Consider the following 20,905-nt stretch of genomic DNA (forward strand, 5'->3'; position numbering starts at 1 on the left):
TCAGTGGCACAGATTGATAATCCTGTGTTAAATATGTTAAATCTGCTCTGCGTATTACTCTGTTGTTATCTGCTAAAAGCTTGGATTCACTGGAAGGAAACCATTCATGTGAGTGAGGAATTCAGGACCAGTCCCTGTAGAGACAGAAAATGATTTTCCTCTCAGCTGATTAAAATATCTTTGAGTACAAGGACTGGGTTGAGAGGATGTGAGTTTAGAAAGAATAAATTTGTTGTTCAGGCACTGGAATGGGATTCAATTTCCCATTCTGCCACTCAGCTACTCAGCTCTTGTGCTCTCCTGCTGTTGAATAGATAATAGCACATATTCATCCCCACATTTAGTACGTGCGTGTACCTTGCCATGCACAGTGTGCTGCTGATCTTAGCTGTCAGCCAAATGCATTCATATAATGCAAGTGACAATAGTGATAGTGATAACAGTGTGGAGCAGGGCTGACAGACCTTGTGAGGAGCAGAGACCTCACAGGTCTCTGGAGGTGAGGGGGTTACTCTAGCCACCAGCCCAATGACTTTTCACCAGCAAGAGTTGGACAGAAATGCTGAAGATGCTGAGGATAGCTGTGGGGATCCCGAGGTGGGTAAGATGCACCTGAGTCTCACCAGCACTTGGGTGTGATCCAGATATGTGTGAATCCAGTGTTCACCTCTTTAGCTTTTAACAGATCTCTGCTCCCAATCCATGCTGTCTTCTGTGCTAAGCAATGGCAGCTGCAACATCAAGGCAAAAAACCTGTGCAGATCAAAGACTTCTGAATGACCATAAACTGTATTTTTGCAGATAAAACGCATTTTTTGTTCTGAATTAAAACATATTTGTTGTTGTTTTTTTTGAGAGCTTTCCACTGTTTTTCTTCCCTGTCAGCCCTTCAGCTTTAAGGGGCTTCCTTTGTTGTATAAAAAGCCCAGATGTTGATCTGTAATTAAAATATTAATTGACATAATAGTTGGATGTATAGCAGTATGTATTGCTGATAATATCGTCTTTGTGGCAGGAGTCCTGAGCTTAGAGTCCTGTAGAGCAAAACAAAGGACCAAAAGGAGCCCAACAGTGGAGCCACTCCTAGTTGGAGTGCTTTAAAAATGTCATTTTTCTCTGAGTGATAAACTGATAAAAATGTTTTCTAATACCCCAGAAGACTGGCATTGCAAAAAGGCTAAGGGATGGTGCTATGTTAGTTCTATAGACTAGAGCATGGCCCTGCAAATGCTGCTGTAACAAGCAAGTTGCGCAGCTGCCTCTGATATCTCTTTGTCTTCCTCTGCTCTTGTGAATCTTTCAAGTGCCTTTCTCTGTGTTTTTCCTCCCTCTTCTCTGCTTTACTAATTAAAATTCTAATCACTATGACAGCTAGAGCTAGGGGAAAAAAAATCATTCTTCCATGCTGGAGAAGGTAATTTCAAGGTGTTTTAGCTGCCAAAGAAACAAACGGAAATTAGACAAAGGTTGTCAGAAGGGGATGAGTTAGCTGCTTTGCCCTCTTTTACTATCATAAATTATTAAACTTCTAAAGGAAAAAAAAAATTGGGTTCATCCTATACATTACTGCCAGATATTTGAGATAAAATAATGTGATTTTAACCTTTCTGAGTTAGGGAAGATTTTTTGTGCACTTACATCAAAATGATTTACTTGCCTTGTAGTGAATGCAATGTCAAACATTTAACTTGGTTTGAAGTTTGACTGCAGATGATATGTATTACTTGCTTTTGTGAGCTGTGGATGGGAAGATTCATTTAAAATGTACAAGAGCCTGCAGATACATATTTAAAATAACAAATAGTTCTTCATGCACTACTGTGGGCTTCAAGCTGCAGAAGTTGTGATATTGGAATTAATTAAATATCACAGTGTTCAAATCTCACCAGCTACTTTTTCAGATATTTTTCTGCCTTAGTAGAAACAGTTTTTAGATCTATATATTTCCTCAAAATGTATGCTTTTGCAGCAACAATAAATAATATGTTGTTGTGTTAACACAGAAAAACATGTCAGTCTCTATCATAAAAATATATGAGTTGAACAGACTGACATATATTTGCTCAAAAAGAGGCAAAAAGACACATGGACAAAGTCACACAGATGAAGAACTCCATCTCTGCCCTCAGATATAAACCAGTTGTATAATATATTGGCAAAATGAATTGTCAGGTGAGATTGTAGCAGTTTGGGTCAAATACTTATCATCTTTAAGCTTGGAACTCAACACAAAGCTTGCTGAGATATCAATAAACACATGCTCCTCTTCAGTTACTGGCGTTTCATTCTATGTCTTATAGTGAGGAGCTAGAAATTATTAAAGAGGCAAATCTCATGGTAAGTAGATCTGTATTTTTCTAACATGTTTGGGCCTATTTCTCTGACAGAGGATGGAAAGGAAGATGGAATCTTCAGCAGAAGAAAGCAGAAGATGACTGTTGTCCTATTTGTGGAAGGACTGTTTTTTAACATTGTATAAAAGCTTGTGCATCCAGCCCCACCTTTGTAAACAGAAGGCCTTCAGAGTTTTGTCATGTAGTAGCAGTAGTTTTGCTTTAATGTAGCTACTTGCAGGGGTGGATGTTTCAGAAAATGCACATTCTTTTCCTTGTCATCCTCCCAATGTTTTATAAACACCCCATGACAAGATTGTAGCCCTTACTTCACCTATTTTGACATGTCTTTATCAGCTTTGCTGGGGGTCATAATTTGTCTTTTATTGATGAAGATGATCCTCTTCTCAAAGTTGCTTCCCTCTGCCTGTCACTCCCACAATGCTCATTTACATGAGATTTCAAATCAAAAGGTGATCTCAGTCTTGCCTTGAAAGTGCCAGACTACCAGACTTTTGCTTGCAGGAACAGGTACTTGATGCTTGCTTTCTATGACTTCTTAAAAACGTCCATGAAACTCTTCTGCAAATCCAGGTAGTTCCACTTCATCAGCACACTCAACCAGATGAAATTTTACCATGACTACACAGTTGGATGTGTTTTAATCAAGAAGTAGCAGTCACACTTTATTTTGCATTGGTACAAAAAGAGAAATCATATTTCATTCTACACAGTGAACTTCTTTCATCTCTGGGGTTCTTTTATTTTCACTCAAAAAAATAAAAATAAAATAAAAATAACAAAAATAAGAAGGAAAAGAAAAGGAAGAAGGAAAAGAAAAAGAAGGAAAAGGAAAAATGGAAAAGAAAAAATGAAAATGAAAACAGAAATGGGAAAAGGAAAGAGAAGGGGAAGGGGAAGAGGAAGGGGAAAAATCTAACGGAATCCCTCATTCATCCCTGTGATGAAGTGAAGTCAAAATAAAGGAAATACAAACGTCAGACAGGCTTTTTCCACCTTAATTTAAAAACTATTTTTCTTCACCCTACTTGATTTTTCTTAAGAATTTATTATTATTAACAATGGAACTTCTTAGTTGACTTAGAAAGTTACGTGATCCTTATATGCAACTTTTCCAATGTGAATCCATGCAACTATTTTTGAAAATGTCACTTAAATAGCCAGTTGTCCTGGTTTCAGTTAGAACAGAACGACACCAGTGTTGAATATAGTGTAGGATGGTGTTTCACAGAATCACAGAATTTCTAGGTTGGAAGAGACCTCAAGATCATCGAGTCCAACCTCTGACCTAACACTAACAAGTCCTCCACTAAACCATATCCCTAAGCTCTACATCTAAACGTCTTTTAAAGACCTCCAGGGATGGTGACCCAACCACTTCCCTGGGCAGCCCATTCCAATGTCTAACAACCCTTTCGGTAAAGAAGTTCTTCTTAACATCCAACCTAAAACTCCCCTGGCACAACTTTAGCCCATTCCCCCTTGTCCTGTCACCAGGCATGTTGGAGAATAGACCAACCCCCACCTCACTACAGCCTCCTTTAAGGTAATTGTAGAGAGCGATAAGGTTGCTCCTGAGCCTTCTTTTCTCCAGGCTGAACAAGCCCAGCTCCCTCAGCCGCTCCTCGTAGGACTTGTTCTCCAGGCCCCTCACCAGCTTCGTCGCCCTTCTCTGGACTCGCTCAAGCACCTCAATGTCCTTCTTGCAGTGAGGGGCCCAAAACTAAACACAGTACTCGAGGTGTGGCCTCACCAGGGCTGAGTACAGGGGGATGATCACTTCCCTAGCCCTGCTGGCCACACTGTTTCTTATACAAGCCAGGATGCTGTTGGCCTTCTTGGCCACCTGAGCACACTGCTGGCTCCTATTCAGCTGACTATCAACCAATACTCCCAGGTCCTTCTCTGCCAGGCAGCTTTCCAACCACTCCTCTCCCAGCCTGTAGCTCTGCTTGGGGTTTTTGCGCCCCAGGTGCAGGACCCAGCACTTGGCCTTGTTGAACTTCATGCAGTTGACATCAGCCCATCGGTGCAGCCTATCCAGATCCTCCTGCAGAGCTTTCCTACCCTCAAGCAGATCGACACACGCGCATAGCTTGGTGTCATCTGCAAACTTACTGAGGGTGCACTCAATGCCCTCGTCCAGATCATCGATGAAGATATTAAAGAGGACTAGCCCCAGTACTGAGCCCTGGGGAACGCTACTAGTGACTGGCCTCCAACTGGACTTGGCTCCATTCACCACAACACTTTTCAGTTTTACATTTATTGAGAACTCATCATTCTTGGTCAATCAGCAATCTGTGAGTAGGAGGCAGAGATGTGTCTCTAATTGAACATTACTGAAAGTTTAAAAACAAACAAACAACAACAACAACAAAACTTGATTTTATAAATTAAAAAAAGGTTCATTAAGGTGTTTACTGTATGCAAACTTATTCATGCATAACGAGTAAAAATTGTCATTTAACTTAAGAAAAAAGGCAGGCATGTAGTAAGCCACTGATCTGTGGTCAGCTGACTCACATTGGATATTAACATTTCATCTTCTAACATTAAATTGCTCTATGTCTGCCTTTGAAATCAAATAGTAAATACTAGCTGAACATAACTTTAATGCAATAGAAAGTTTTAAAAGTAACTATTTATTAGAATTGTCCTCTTGGTACTCTTAGAAACATGATATGGATGGTATGGGTAACTAATATCAAATATAAAATTTTGTCACAATAGATCAGATTTTCAAATGGTGGAAATCTGACACTGATATATTTTCCATGTGTATATCTAATGAGGATCAGACTATTGTATTTACCTTGTAGACACCAATAATAGAGCGTGTTAAACCTCTAAAGGATATGCTAAATATTAATGAAGCAAAAGTTATGATTTCTGCTTCATTTTAGAAAAGAGGATTTTAGAACCATAATATTCTTAACTCAGAAAGTTGGGAAAGCTCAGTAAAATAGTAGAGAAAATGTCTAAATGAAAACTGTAAGTAAATAACATCAGAAAAAGTAGTGGAGGAAGGAAAAATATTTGAAAACTTTTGGTCAGTCTGGCAGTTCCAATGTTTAAGGACACAGGAGACACAGACTATTATCTGGGCTAGAGTGTGGGTGTAGATAATACACCCTCCTCCTAGGAAGGAAGAGCCAACACTGACAAGTCAGAAAGGTGTCAGAAGCAGAAGAGTTGAAGGCCTTCATGGGGTTGCATCTGCTCTGCAACAGAAGTGCTAGGTGATATGTAAAAATAACAAAAATAAAACAACTGAACTGCCTTCAAAAGGTTTATACTGAGACAATGCTTGATTATTGTACATGTAAAATCATCCTCCCAGAGGAACATATTTATTATTATTCTCTATATCACATTGGATACAGTTTCAGGTTTGTGTTTTTTTTTTTTTTTTTTTTTTTTTTCTCCCCTTGTTCTACCCTGTTGGCCTGGAAATTACTGCTGAGTCAACCTTTAGCTTTCCACAAGATCCTTTCCCCATGGAATGAGACATAATCCAGTCCCAGTTCTGGCACACAAAACTGTTGATGTGTTGATGGGAAGGGACCTCTGGAGGTCATCTTCCCCAGCCTGTTGCTCAGAGATGGTAGACAGGTCAGCTGTGGCCTTGCTTGTGGAGTCTTGGAAGTCTCAAGGGTGGAGTTTTCAGCACCTTGAAACTCAGTCTGCATTTACATCTCACTTTCCTTGCATGTGTGCTTGAATTGAGGCATTATAGGATATTCTGGGTAGAGCTCACACAATCCTTTTGATTGTAGACCTTCCACTTTTGCATAACATAATAAATAGTTGTTGAGCTGGAAAAAAGGAAAATAAATTTCAGCAGTGGTGGCTGGGTCTCAAGCCTAATTAATATTTAATTATTTGTATACAAGAATGACTACACTAGGATCTAAAACATTCTCCTCGTTTAATACCTTTGTGGTCTCTTGGGACAGAGGGATTCAAACAGAGGTGAAAGAAATAGAACTGACCCAGAATAAATGCTGTAATCATTGGACTATTAAGTTAAATAACTGCTGATGCTCCCCTTGATTTTTGGAATCCCTATCATTTCATTGCTTTCGCTTTTCTTATCACAGAATTTCTAGGTTGGAAGAGACCTCAAGATCATCGAGTCCAACCTCTGACCTAATGCTAACAGTCCCCACTAAACCATATCACTAAGCTCTACATCTAAACGTCTTTTGAAGACTTCCAGGGATGGTGACTCCACCACTTCCCTGGGCAGCCTGTTCCAATGCCTAACAACCCTTTCAGTGAAGAAGTTCTTCCTAACATCTAACCTAAAACTCTCCTGGCGCAACTTAAACCCATTCCCCCTCGTCCTGTCACCAGGCATGTGGGAGAACAGACCAACCCCCACCTCGCTACAGCCTTGTACTGGGTCTGGCTGGAATGTTAACTTTCCCGGCAGCAGCCCATACAGTGCCGTACTCTGTACTTGTAGCTGGAACAGCAGTGTTATCACACCAGTGTTGTGTCTACTGCTGAGCAGCAGTGGCACAGCATTGGGCCTTTCTCTATCCCTCCTAGGGGGTGGGCAAAAAGTGAGGAGAGAAACATCACTAGGGCAGCTGACCTAAACCAATCAAAGGGATATTCCATACCATGTGATGTCACACTCAGCAATAAAAGGTGGAAACAGGAAGAAGAGGGGAGGGGTGGGCTCTCATTGGGAAAACGTCGGTCCTCCTCTTGAACACCGGCTGCGTGCGTTGAGGCCTTGCTTCAAGGACGTGGTCAATCATCGCTCATTTGTGGGAAGTAGAGAGTAATTTCTTTCCTCTGCACTTCCATATAGCCTTCATTTATTTTGTTTGTTTTCCTCCCTTCTTTTTATTTTTCCTTTTCCCCTCCCTTTTCCCCTTTCCCTTTTTATTTCCCCTTAGTTAAATTTTTTAGTTCATGGTAGTCTTTATTTAATTATTATAATTATTTCCCTTTAATTAAATTATCCTTATCTCAACCCGTGAGTTGTTCTTTGCTTTACTTCTCCCCCTCCTCATCTAAAGGAGGGCGAGAGAGAGAGCAGTTGTGGGGTTTAGCTGCCCAGCACGATAAAACCACCACAAGCCTCCCTTGAGGTACCTATAGAGAGCGATAAGGTCTCCCCTGAGCCTCCTCTTCTCCAGGCTGAACAAGCCCAGCTCCCTCAGTCGCTCCTCGTAGGACTTGTTCTCCAGGCCCCTCACCAGCTTCGTCGCCCTTCTCTGGATGCGCTCAAGCACCTCAATGTCCTTCTTGTAGCGAGGGGCCCAAAACTGAACACAGTACTCGAGGTGCGGCCTCACCAGAGCTGAGTACAGGGGGACGATCACCTCCCTAGCCCTGCTGGCCACACTGTTTCTGATACAAGCCAGGATGCCGTTGGCCTTCTTGGCCACCTGAGCACACTGCTGACTCCTATTCAGCTGACTATCCACCATCACTCCCAGGTCCTTCTCTGCCTGGCAGCTCTCCAACCATTCCTCTCCCAGCCTGTAGCTCTGCTTGGGGTTATTGCGCCCCAGGTGCAGGACCCGGCACTTGGCCTTGTTAAACTTCATGCAGTTGACATCAGCCCATCGGTGCAGCCTATCCAGATCCTCCTGCAGAGCTTTCCTACCCTCAAGCAGATCGACACACACACCTAACTTGGTGTCATCTGCAAACTTACTGAGGGTGCACTCAATGCACTCGTCCAGATCATCGATGAAGATATTAAAGAGGACCGGCTCCAGCTCCGAGCCCTGGGGGACGCCACTAGTGACTGGCCTCCAGCTAGACTTGACTCTATTCACCATGACTCTTTGGGCCCGGCTATCCAGCCAGTTTCTAACCCAACGAAGTGTGCACCAGTCCAAGCCAAGAGCAGCCAGTTTCTAGAGGAGAATGCTGTGGGAGACGGTGTCAAAAGCCTTGCTTTTTATGAACTGTCCAGAAATGAAATGTGGATAAAATGATACATGAACATGACACAGTTTGAGAGGAGCGAAGGCAGAGGAGTACCTTTCACTTCTGTAAGACAAAAAGCAATGAAAAAATGTACATGAGATTTATTTAAATGTATCAAATGTATATGCCTTTTTTTTTCTTTTTTCTTTTTTCTTTTTTTTTTTTTTCCTCTGTGGTTGCCCATCTGAAAAATCAATTAGTTGCACAGCCGTAATCAAGGTTACTTCTATACCCATATCCTCATGAAATAAGACAGCTGGATAATGAATATTTTAAACCTGCATTTTACATGTCATCTGTAAGTTCATCTCAGTATTTGAAGGGATAGAGAGAGCAATATGCATGTTTTTGTTGAGTTGAGGTTGTGAGGAAGAGTTCTGGCAGCGTTTCATGTGGCAGTTTCATAATTCTCCTTCCCTTCATTTCCTTTCTCAGCAGCCAACAAAATGGGTTGACACAAGGTGAATGTCTGCCAAAGAACTTTAACAGGAGGCAGTTTTTAATTAACAGGGGCCAAAGAAGGTGATAACCCCAAGGGTGGCAAGAAGAAATTAACATGGAAAAGCAGTTCCACGCTTCCGTGGGTCCCAAAAGGCCATTCGTATTAGTGGTGTCTGTTCTGATTGAACCTTTGTCGTGTCTTTTTATTGATTCCCTTGTCAGAGTCTAACAAAAACACTGCTGGCCGTCAGTTGTTTGCTTGTGGTGGCAGCTTATGGTTTGAAACAGCTTCCTTGTAAAATGTTCAGCATAGCAAGGTCTGTCATTGTGGTTAACATTTCCCAGAAATAATTAATTTTGTTAGAATAAAACTCAGCAGAATTAAATAAAAGCCTCCTGAAATAAAAGAAGTTCAGTTCATAATGTTTGCCTGGCTTAGAGTAAAATGTTTTAATTATTAACCTATTTTAAAGTGAGATTTCAGGAAAGATAATCACTTTGGCTCTTTCAGAACGGATTTATTCATTTAGCATATCTGTTACTTGGGGAAAGATTTTTTTATTATTATTTTTTTTAATAATATCCTGTGGATAAATATTTCAAGTTTCTCTTCCTGGACTGAAAATGAATAATAAATAAAGCTTGTAAGAACTTCGGGAAAAGCCTGCCTAGCAAGCAAAATTAAAAAATAAAATTAAAGAAAATATAAAAAATAAAAAGGTGACACCTTTGTATGCTTCAGTGTCTGGACCAAATTCTACTTAGGCTAAAAGGTGGAGGAAAAATCTTTACAATAGCTCAGTAAAATCCATGCTTATTCTTAAATATTTCTGTTGCACAACTGACTCCAAATAAGAGCATAATCCAATAATATTTGGAAAGCTTTACAGAGAAGTGCCCAGCATTTGCTTTCTTGCATCTTTGAGTCACAGAGTATGATTCAAATAGAACTACAGTTCCTATTTTCCTTTTCAGAGCCAGAGCCCAAATCACAGGATTATAGAATCATTAAGGTTGGAAAAGACATCCATGATCATCTGGCCCAACTATGCTCCTACCACCAATATCACCCACTAAACCATGTCCCAGAGCATCACGTCCAACCTTTCCTGAAACACCCGCAGGGACAGATTCCTCTACCTCCCTGGGAAACCCATTCCAATGCCTGACTGCTCTTTCTGAGAAGAAATGTCTTCTCATTTTTAACATGAACCTCCCCTGGTGCAACTTGAGGCCATTCCATCTAGTCCTATCGCTAGCTATCGGTGAGAAGAGGCTGACCCCCTGCTCCCCATAACTTCCTTTCAGGCAGTTGTAGAGAGAATAAGGTCTCCCTATGCCTCCTCTTCTCCAGACTAAACAACCCCAGTTTCCTCAGCTGCTCCTCACAGGCCCTTCGCCAGCTTCATAGCCCTTCTCTGGACATGCTCCAGGGCCTCAAAGTCTATTTTATATTGAGGGGCCCCAAACTGAACTCACCATAGCAGGGTACAGGGGGATAATCACCTCCCTGGTCCTGTTGGCCACACTATTCCTGATACAAGTCAGGATACCTTTGTCCTTCTTGGCTACCTGGACACACTGCTCATGTTCATGTGAATGCCAACCAACACCCCCAGATCTTTTTCCTCTAGACATCTTTCCAGCCACTCTGCCTCATACCTGTAGCATTGCATGGTGGTGTTGTGACCAAAATGCAATCTGAGCTCAGTCACTCAAACACAGCCAGTGCAAAGATTTTAGATAAGTGAGAACAGGAAAAGTGTCAGTGAGTGTGCTAGGGAAAAACTCAATGCTCACAGAAACATATGTGTATGTATTAACAATGAGACATGCACCTATATGTAACATATTTGAATGTTTCATGTAACTAGGCAGAATTTATAAATCTTTTGCAACTGAAGAGAAATGTTATAAAAACATTTAGGTGTTGGTCCATATGTATTTTATCATTCATGCTCCCTTTTAAAATAGCATTCTGTTTACATATCATTTAATCCTTAAGTTCTTTTGGCAGGCTGCAGACATTTACTGGATAGTGAGGAAGATCTGTGATCTGTTTGCTTTGATTACTTACTTCTCATGGTTTATGTTTAGTTGCTTACTATATGTTAGCTGGCAATATTCTTCGCTCTGATTGCTTGACTGAAACAACTTAGAGTGCAAAGAATACTATCAATAACCAGTGGTAAATCATGGATAATTAATTTCTTGGATTGCTTTTGGAAGCATAATCATTAATACTGTGATGTACACTAATTTTCAGGAGCCTGAAACAATGACAACTTGCAGGTTTTCATATGTAAAAAAAAATGCAGAAAAAAAAGTTTTATGTTGTGTAAAAACATTATTATGTATCCAAAAACATTCCAGAGCTTCTGAAGTTTGGGGGAATTATATATATATATATACATATATATATATATGTACATTTTTATTAGTGGAAAAAGTAGCTGGACCATCTTCAGATATCTTTGGTCCATTCCCAGAACATGTATAAAATCGTCAGCTATTATTAACTTCTCATAATTTGTAATTCAGCCTCATTACTCTTATAGAAGAGCTCTCTGTGTAACGTCCTATTTATACAGTGTCACTCACCTTTGACTTTCATCAAGTTGACTACAAGTATCAGTATTTTTTTAACTATGGTCTAGAAAGCATAATTAGGAAATGGACTAGATCTGTTGTTTATCTCATGCAGTTGATTAAGTATGCTTTTAAAAGCAGTGTAATTTGCTTGTTCTTTTTAAAGGAATTCTTACCCCACAGAAGAGGTCATCCAAGGTAAATGTTGTCAGTGACACTTGGCTTGCCATAATTAAAATAGCTAGGTTACAGAGCCACGTAACGAGGGCTGTTTGCTTATCTTTAGAACTGTCAGTTGACATTAAACAATAGACACTTTAGTAACAATGTGGCCTAATGCTGCTAGAGAGATTACAGGTATCAGCATCCATTGTACATTTGAACCCGTAAGACTTCATAGTTATTGTTTGTTATTTGGCAACACATATTGTCAAAAACAAAACAAAACAAAACAGAAAACGAACGAACAATCAAACAAAAAAAACTCACACAGAGAACAGAGAGCTGCTGATCTGTTGTAGGAAATAACATCACAATGTTTTATTTATTTATATATATTATTTATTTGTTTATTTAAGCTTATTTTCTTGTTTCCAAATAAAAATCCTACGTAGTTTCTAGCTGAAAAGCAGTGCATCTGGGTTGGCAGTGTTATTTGTTATTATTACTGTTACCATTTAAGTGAACACAATGAACAGTGAGAACACATTACACTTCTCTCCCCTCCAACGGCCACCTCAAAAACAAAACAAAACAAAACAAACAAACAAACAAACAAACAAAAAACAGAAAATACTGACAAGTGATATTTTAATTGGCTTGACCTCTAAAGTGATTAAATAATTATGAAACCTCTTCTGTTTAACAACTGCTTGAAGTATTTTATATTCGTTCCTCAAAGTGCAACAGTTTCCAGCTAGTAGCAGTATGATTGATTTTTCCATATCAGATATGATGTTATGGTCTATTGTTTCCATAGCAAACCTATAGCATTTGTCTTCAAATTCTGGCTGCAGTCCTGCACTACCCAGTGATACTTTATGTGACCACATCCTTCCATTACAAGTATGAGTGGATTAATATTGATTTTTTCCTCTTGTCCAAGACTGAAGGTCCATCTTAACAACAATAAATTACACAACTGAAACATGGGGATAAGCTTGCTCTTCCTTTGGTCTTCATGGCCAGGATTATTACTTTGTCTCGAAACCAATTTCTAATGTTTTTAACCCATTACAAGGCTGAAGGTTGTGCTTAGATTTAAACACTTGTTTGGGTTATGTTGCCAATAACAATACAGCATTTCCAGTATACCTGGAGTCCCTGGTTACAGCAACAGCTCTTTACTCTGCTCAGAAGTTGGCAAGAGTATTCTACTACAGTTTCTGTACAGCAAGGTTCAGAAATAACATTGAAGAAATGCAAGAAAGTATGGCTACCAGATTCTGGTGATCTACAACTTGCTCAGAAAGAAAGTGAAATAAGGGCAGGAATGGAGACGATAACAGGACAATATTGAATAGCGGAAACATTTATGGAAATGTAAGGGCATACTGAATTAATGAGATGCATTTTATGAGTAGTGATCAGGCAAGTGCTATACATGATGATGGTGTCAAAGGCCCCTACTGGGGTACAATTTCTTACCATTTCTGAAATCACCTGAAATACCAAAGTCTTCCCCAGGTTCTGCATGCTCAGCAGTGGTGGTACTGTGGCACCAGTGGGTCACCCCAGTTCTTCTGGGCAATGCTTCACAAATATTTTTTTGTGTGTGCATGTGTGTTTTGTTTGTTCATTTGGGGTATTTTTACAGCTGGAATGTAATTTCTGATGTGCTCTTTGTGGATATAGGCTCTTTGTGGATATAGGCTTTCTAGTCTGACAGAAGTATGTGTTGTAATCCTTGAAATAGTAATATATGGGAACAAATCCCAGTGTGGAAAGGGTCCTGGCAGCACCTGTGTAAGCAAACTGGGCTTTGGGAAGGTGAATATGGGGGTTCATGAAGGAGTGAGGGGGACCTTGCCTCTTCATGGTGGCAACCTACTTGGCTGGTCAGCCCTGGGCCATCAGTAGCTGTTCCCCACTGACCTCTCTTCTATGGAAGCATGGAAAACTCCTTTCTGCCAGGGAGCAGACACAGCTGCTGGGCTGCAGGGAAATGGTGTGGCAAAGCCAGGGTCTCCCTGCAGCCCCAGGCTCTCCTTGGGGTGTGTCATGCCAGGAACATGCCATCCTCCCTGGCAGGCCTGCACCAGCTACTTTTTTTGCAGCAGTTCGGACATCTTGCATTAGGTAAAATCCAAGTAGCACAGAAGCAGGCCTTTTATACTGCTGTATTTATTGCCAATTGTTGTGGTCAACACTAAAGAAAAGAAAACAAAACAAAACAAAAAAACAAGTCACACCTAGACTGAAGTTTTGCTCAGGCTTCACAGTTGTGCTGACAGTTCAGCAGTCTTGCATCTGTTTATGCCAATATTCTTTTGGTGGCATTTGATATTTGCAGTATAGAGAGTACTCACTAAGGGAGAACATTTCTGAGTATTTCTTAATAAATTCAAATGCTTCTGTTTAGAAAAGTGGTAGAAATAGGCAAACAGAGATCATCTTGACAGCTATGTACTTTTAGAGCTATAGCTGAATGCTGGGAAGGTGCCTCTCATTGGCTGGAGCTGATAAGTCTTAGCTACAAATGTCTGTAATAAAATATGAACAATGGAGTTATTAATCTTTATTCAAACTCTAGCTGTTAGGAAAAAAAGTATGTGCAAACATGAGATGGGCATGAACTTTTATATTGCTAGAAAAAGAAAACAAACAAACAAACAAAAAACCAGAATGCATATTAACTGCTTCAGAAGTACCTTAAATTGCAAAAACATACAAATAAAATACTGTTTTTACCTAAGTGTGTCAGCCTAGGTGTATCTTCAGCTTTGTAGAAGACAGTTCTGAATCCTTGTCTTTTCCTGAAAGTCTTTTAAAGCAGTTAGATAGCTTAGACAGACTGCACTAGCTGAGAATGCACTTGGAGTTCAATCCACATCCCACCTCAACCACATCTGCTTTCACTGACAGATGGGAAAAGGAAGGAGTGAATAAGGGGAAATTACCACCAATATGATGGGATGAAGAATTCTGTCTTTGTGAGCATGCAAGTAGATATATTTTCTAACCAAGATCACTTTGAATAAAAGAATAAAATTGACATGATTAGAGTATCGCTAATGTAGTAAAGATTCAAATTACACTCCAAGCAAACAATTTTCACTACAATTTATCTGGTGTTTTTATACTCTTTTGTTTATACTCTTTTTTTTTTTTTTTTTTTTTTTTTTTTTCCCCACAAATTATTTGAAAATTATTTTTTTCTTTATTTGCTCTTTGGAATTGTTTTACAGTGTTTTATGTGAAGAAGCTTCATTCAGTGAATCTCTTGCATATTTTTGACTGGGATCAGTTTGCTGTGCATGTTGTACAGGTGGCTACCCTTATGTCTAAACGCAGTCTTCTGAGCTACATAGGGAGGCAAGTTCCTTCATTTTGTCAGGAAAAAGCTAGAGGGTTTTTTCCTTTTTCCATTTCTGTTTCCCTGTCCCTTTCCTTTTCCCCTTCCTGTTTCCTTTTCTTTTCCACTTCCCTTTCCTCTTCCACTCAGTTTCTTTTTCTTTTTCTTTTTTTCTTTTTTCTTCTTTTTATCCTTTTTTTTTTTTTTTTTTTTTTTTTTCCCCTAACTCTTCATCATGGTGCTTGATGATGCTTTGTTCTAATGGGAAAGTGTTAGCAGACATTATTCACACCAAATTCAAACATGACATTTAAAAATATATAAATATATATTTTCCAGTGGAAAAAAGGCTGTGTATATTCATATTTTCATGATTTAAAAGCTTCTTGCTGACTGACAGGATTAAAACATATGACAAGGAACTGAGATTGAGTTAGTAAGTTAGTATAAGAAAAAATGTAGCTTGTGTAAGTCAATTTTGCTGGAAGAATCCTTTTTTGGTCAAGTCTATAAATGTAGTTAAGAAAAATCATGATATTTGGGGTACAAATAATATTTCCAGGTTAAAAAAGTTTATTATTATTTTAAATGATTCTTGATAGAACCCTGACAGCTTTTTTACGAGAGAATGGCTGGTACTAGGAAAATGCCTTCAAGTCTTTCAAGTCTTTTTTTTTTTACTGCTAAAGTACTTCCCTGTATTTACTACAAACACAGTTATTATTCTCTTCCCTGTGGTACCACAGTGTGGTTCTAAACTTGATTACTACATAAAATAATTCCAAAGCAGGAGTCTTGTTTGAAAAGTGATTCAGTCATAAGATACTGAAACATAAATAAGAGATCATTATATTTCTTATTTATATTATATATAAATAAGTGTATATTTAACCAATCAGAAAATATTTTCGTCCTCAACATTACTAAATGTTTTACATATTATTTTGTTTCATAAATTACTTGTACTTTTTTTTTTTTTTTTTTTTTTTTTTTTTTTTTTTAAGCACCATAGTGTTTAGGAACTAATTTCTCACATAATCACAATTTCAGCCTGTCCAATTGTTTTTATTATTGACATACTTGTTTTTAAAAAAGATTAGTACAATAGTACATCAGGTACAGTTATATATTTTTATAAGTCTCTTTACAGTCTTCAACAAGTGAAAACCACAAAGCTGGGGTGGATGAGGTGCATGCTGGTGCTAAAGGTCAATGTGGAGACACCCTGTACAAACACAGATATGATCTGTTGGATTTTAAAGAAGAGAAGTCTGTGCTCCATTTTCAACCAGAGAAAAAAAAAGTGAAGGCTTATTACATCCATCTGCCTTGCTTCTCTGTCCTTGCACATCAGTCAGACATAGCCAAACTGAAAATCTATTCTGTCAGCAGCATTGAACTGGAACTAGTCAGGGTCTGAACAGGTAAACCTAAGTGTGGACATGTACTGTGCTTAGCGTTGGAAGGGTGTTAATCTTTCTTTAAAGTTCACATGTAAAATGATAAAACTGGATAATTTCTACTAAATTCTGCTTTGAATTTGGAGATATATTTTGAAAGCAAAGCTTAAAATATTTTAAACCCATACATTCTGAACTTCAGCCCTTAATCTAGCTGATCAATAAATGTTTAGCAGGAGCAAAAAGCAAGTTCAGTCTAGCTACAGAACTCTGTAAAGTTTATGGAACTGATTATTTCTATATTGCCAAGAAGTTACAAGTTGAATCATTTGTATGCTCTGGGTACAAATGGATAAAACCTTTTTTTTTTTTTTTTTTTTTTTTTTTTTTTTTGCTTTGTTTTCTACACATGAAAGAACAGTAAGGGAATTATTATAACAGTAATCATGTGTAGGATTTCTGAAATGTAATGCAAACTAGTAATCTTTGAATAAAGTAATCATGTTAGAAAAGTCTTTTTGTTTTACATTTTTTGCAGACAAAGTACGGAAATATGTATTTGGCAATATACATCCTCCATAATATAACTGTATGTATGTAATATCAGAAGAATGCTAAGATTTCAAGTAAGCTACTAGAATATTAGAGAAAAAATACTATAAGTAAAGTTTACCTGTTCCAACATATTATGATCTTTAATTTTTTGTTCACATACTACTTTTTTTTTTTTTTTTTTTTTCAGTATTGGTGACATGTTCTAAGGTAATCTCTTAACATAAAATATGAAAATCTTAAAAGTTCTTAACTGTCTGCAAACTCATTTCCCCAGAAAATTGTTTTTGCTTTAAAAAAGAGCCTAAGTTCATTACCTAAGAAAGTTTTGAGACAGTATAAAATTGTAAAGGTGTATTCCACAGAGGGGAAAAAGAAAAAAGTTTTTATACAGTGTATAAGCTCTCAAAAGCTAAATAGCACTTCTTTAAGAGGAATCTACAAAAGATGACTTTATAAATTGAGGACTAATGTCAATTCAACAGTGTTCCCTAAGATAACCTTGCAAGACTGATTCTGTATTCCTCTGGGAAATCATTAGATATGTCTACTTTAACTTTTATTTTTGATTAGAAGTATGTTTTTGAAGCAGATCTCCATGTTGTCTCTACTTACACTGTTTTAGTAAATAACACAAAACAGTCTCAGTGTTCTCAGAATGGACTCCTCTTGGATGAAACTAAAATGGAATATGATTGGAAAGGGCATCCCATGCATCCCAACAACAAATGGGCACTCAGTCAGTGAGGAATTGTTTCAAGTCATGAAGAAAATTTGAAACAAGAATACAAATAAACTCTGAAATATATGTTATGCAAGTTTCAGGTTCTCACCTCCACTTGGAGCCCTACAAAGCTGTTTAAGTAAGCTGTTGACTCATGTAGTTTGTAGTTTCTATGGCCATAGTTTCTGCAGTTGGCACTGGGAATGTGTATGGCAGCAAAAGCATATCACTCAAAAAAATCTCCAGAGCCTATGGAATGTTATAATTTACAGTGATGAAGTTTTGATATCAGGAAGAAAAACAGCAGAGACTTTTTTATGAAGAATATTAAGCTATAAGTAGCAGCAAAAAAAAAATCTTGTAATAGAATTATTGTTAAGCATCAATATCACTGCCTGTACATGGTGATAGTCATGTTTCTGTTATCTCACAAGCCTGTATCACTTTGGTTTGACACATTAATGACTTCTGTATCTGTATATATGCAAGTTTTTCTTAGATTTTTTATGAGTTTCTCTCTATGAAAGGGAGAATAAAAATTTTCTTTTGGGTAAAGCTGAATGAAAGTAAGCTGTTGACCAAGGTATTTTCTCTAGCTGTTAAAATTAAAACTAAGCTATATATGATTATACAATACAGAAATATGAATACGTTTGTATAAGTAGGAAAAAGACATGTATTTTTACCATTTACCTGCAGTGCAGGACATTCTAGAGAAAGCCAAGTAGTTTAAATTGCTGAAAAAAAGAACCAAAAAGCTGGACTGAAAAAAAGAGATGTAAATATGAACATATCTATCAGCCTTGCCAGATTATGGACTATTCCCCACTGGACATGAAGCAAAACAGAGGGAAACAGAATAACTTCAGCTATGAGCAAAAATCATGCTTTTCTAATAAGGCTACCTGTATTGCAGAATTCATGGTTCAACATTGGAATGTGTTCAATTCTCATGTTGCTTGTAAGGGAGACAGGCTGTTTATTTTGATCCTCTGAGGAAGCTTAGAGGATGTTGTGTAAAACATCACCCATAAATTAGAAAAATGGTGTCTGTAAATGTTAACAAAGGACATCTGTCTTCAATACTGACAATGGAAACCTTGGAATATTTGTAATAGCAAATATCCTGCAGACAACAGGAGACTTTATGGTCAGTCACTTCATTACTTTGTCTTACTGTGTAGCAACAAGGTGTACACTGTAAGAAAAACACATACTTTTCATTGAGTAAAATCTCGCTTGTCCCATTGATGGAAATACTTGTTGACTTCAATATGAATAAGGTTTGAACCAAAATATCTTCTAATAAGTGCAATTTAAGTAATAGACAAATAAAATTTGGTTGTCTGGATGAAAAAGGAACTTTCCCACTTCAAAAACACACTGTATTAATATTATTAAAAAAACACACTGTATTAATATTATTAATATTCATAACATTTTTGTTTTGTTTTGTTTTAGAATATACATGATACTGTCAGAGACTTTCAAATTTATTTATTTATTTATTTATTTATTTATTTATTTATTTATTTATTTATTTTCCTTATTGGCACCTGTAGTGGGTTTATGTGCCAAGGTTTTGGTAGCAGGGGGCAATAGGAGTGGCTTCTGTGAGAAGGATCTAGAAACTGCTCCATGTTAGGTAAGGGCCCCACTGCTGGCCAGGGCTGAGCCAATAAGTGATGCTGTTTGCACCTCTGTGAGAGCATATCTAAGAGAGGGAAAAAAGAAATGCTGTGGACCAGCAGCTAGGAGAGCAAGGAGTGAGAAACATCCTTGCAGACCCCAAGATCAGTGCAGCAAGAGGGCAGGAGGTACTCCAGGCACACAGCAGCAGTTCCCTTGCAGCCTGTGGAGAGGCTCCTGGTGGAGCAGGCTGTCCCCCTGCAGCCCATGGGTCCCACATGGAGCAGATCTCCACGCTGCAACCCCCCAATGGGTGGAGCAGCCCCCAGTGGAGCAGGTGGATGTGGCCTGGAGGAGGCTGCGGCCCATGGAGAGCCCCCGCAGGAGCAGGCCCCGGGCCGGAGCTGCAGCCCATGGAGAGGAGCCCATGCAGGAGCAGGGGATCTGGGGGGAGCTGCTGCCCACCCGTGGGGGACCCGTGCTGGAGCAGTTTGCTCCTGGGGGATGGATGCATGGACCCCGTGGGACGGAGCCGTGTGGGAGCAGTGCTTGAAGAGCTGCTGCCTGTGGGCAGCCCCCGCAGGCTCAGTTCAGGAAGGACGGCATCCCTGGGTGGGACCCCACAGGGATGGAGCAGGGGCAGATCGTGAAGGAGTGGTGGTGACAAAGCGTCAGGGACTGACCACAGCCCCCATTCCCTGTTCCCCTGTGCTGCTCGAGGGGTTGAGGGTGGTGGTAGAGGATGGATGAAGGAAGGGGTGGTTTTTTTTTGTTTATTTGTTTTCCTTTGTTTCTCACTTCTCTAGCTTGCTAGCAATAGGCAATGAATTTTACTATCTCCCTCCTTTGAGTCGGTTTTGCCCGTTGTGACAACTGTTGAGCAATCGCCCCATCCTTAACTCAACCCTTGAGCCCTTTGCATTGCATTTTCTCCCCCTTTCCATTTGAGGAAGGAGAGTGAGAAAGTGGCTGAGGTAGAACTTGTTTGCCCAGCTGAGTAAAACTCCTGCAGCACCAAGCGTGATTTATAGATTGTGGATACTAGTCATATGAAGTGCAGGGTTCATCATATTATTGCACGAGGTGACTTGCTCAAGTATGATGTTGAAGCATTTTCATGTTACCACCGACCTGAAATAGTGCAACTAAAAACACTATTTTATTACTATTAATCATTTCACAGAATCACAGAATTTTCTAGGTTGGAAGAGACCTCAAGGTCATCGAGTCCAACCTCCAACCTAACGCTAACAGCCCTCCACTAAACCATATCCCTAAGCTCTACATCTAAACGTCTTTTGAAGACTTCCAGGGATGGTGACTCCACCACTTCCCTGGGCAGCCTGTTCCAGTGCCTCACAACCCTTTCAGTGAAGAAGTTCTTCCTAACATCTAGCCTAAAACTCCCCTGGCTCAACTTAAACCCATTCCCCCTCGTCCTGTCACCAGGCACGTGGGAGAACAGGCCAACCCCCACCTCGCTACAGCCTCCCTTGAGGTACCTAAAAAGAGCGATAAGGTCGCCCCTGAGCCTCCTCTTCTCCAGGCTGAACAAGCCCAGCTCCCTCAGCCGCTCCTCGTAGGACTTGTTCTCCAGGCCCCTCACCAGCTTCGTCGCCCTTCTCTGCACCCGCTCAAGCACCTCGATGTCCTTCTTGTTGGGAGCAGATGTTGTTGCCACAGGATTATTCTATAATTTCTGCTGGAGTGGGACATTTAAAAGTTTCTTTGTCAATGAAGTCAA

This window comes from Aythya ferina (assembly GCF_964211825.1).
Source record: "Aythya ferina genome assembly, chromosome: Z".
NCBI classification, from domain to species: domain Eukaryota; kingdom Metazoa; phylum Chordata; class Aves; order Anseriformes; family Anatidae; genus Aythya; species Aythya ferina.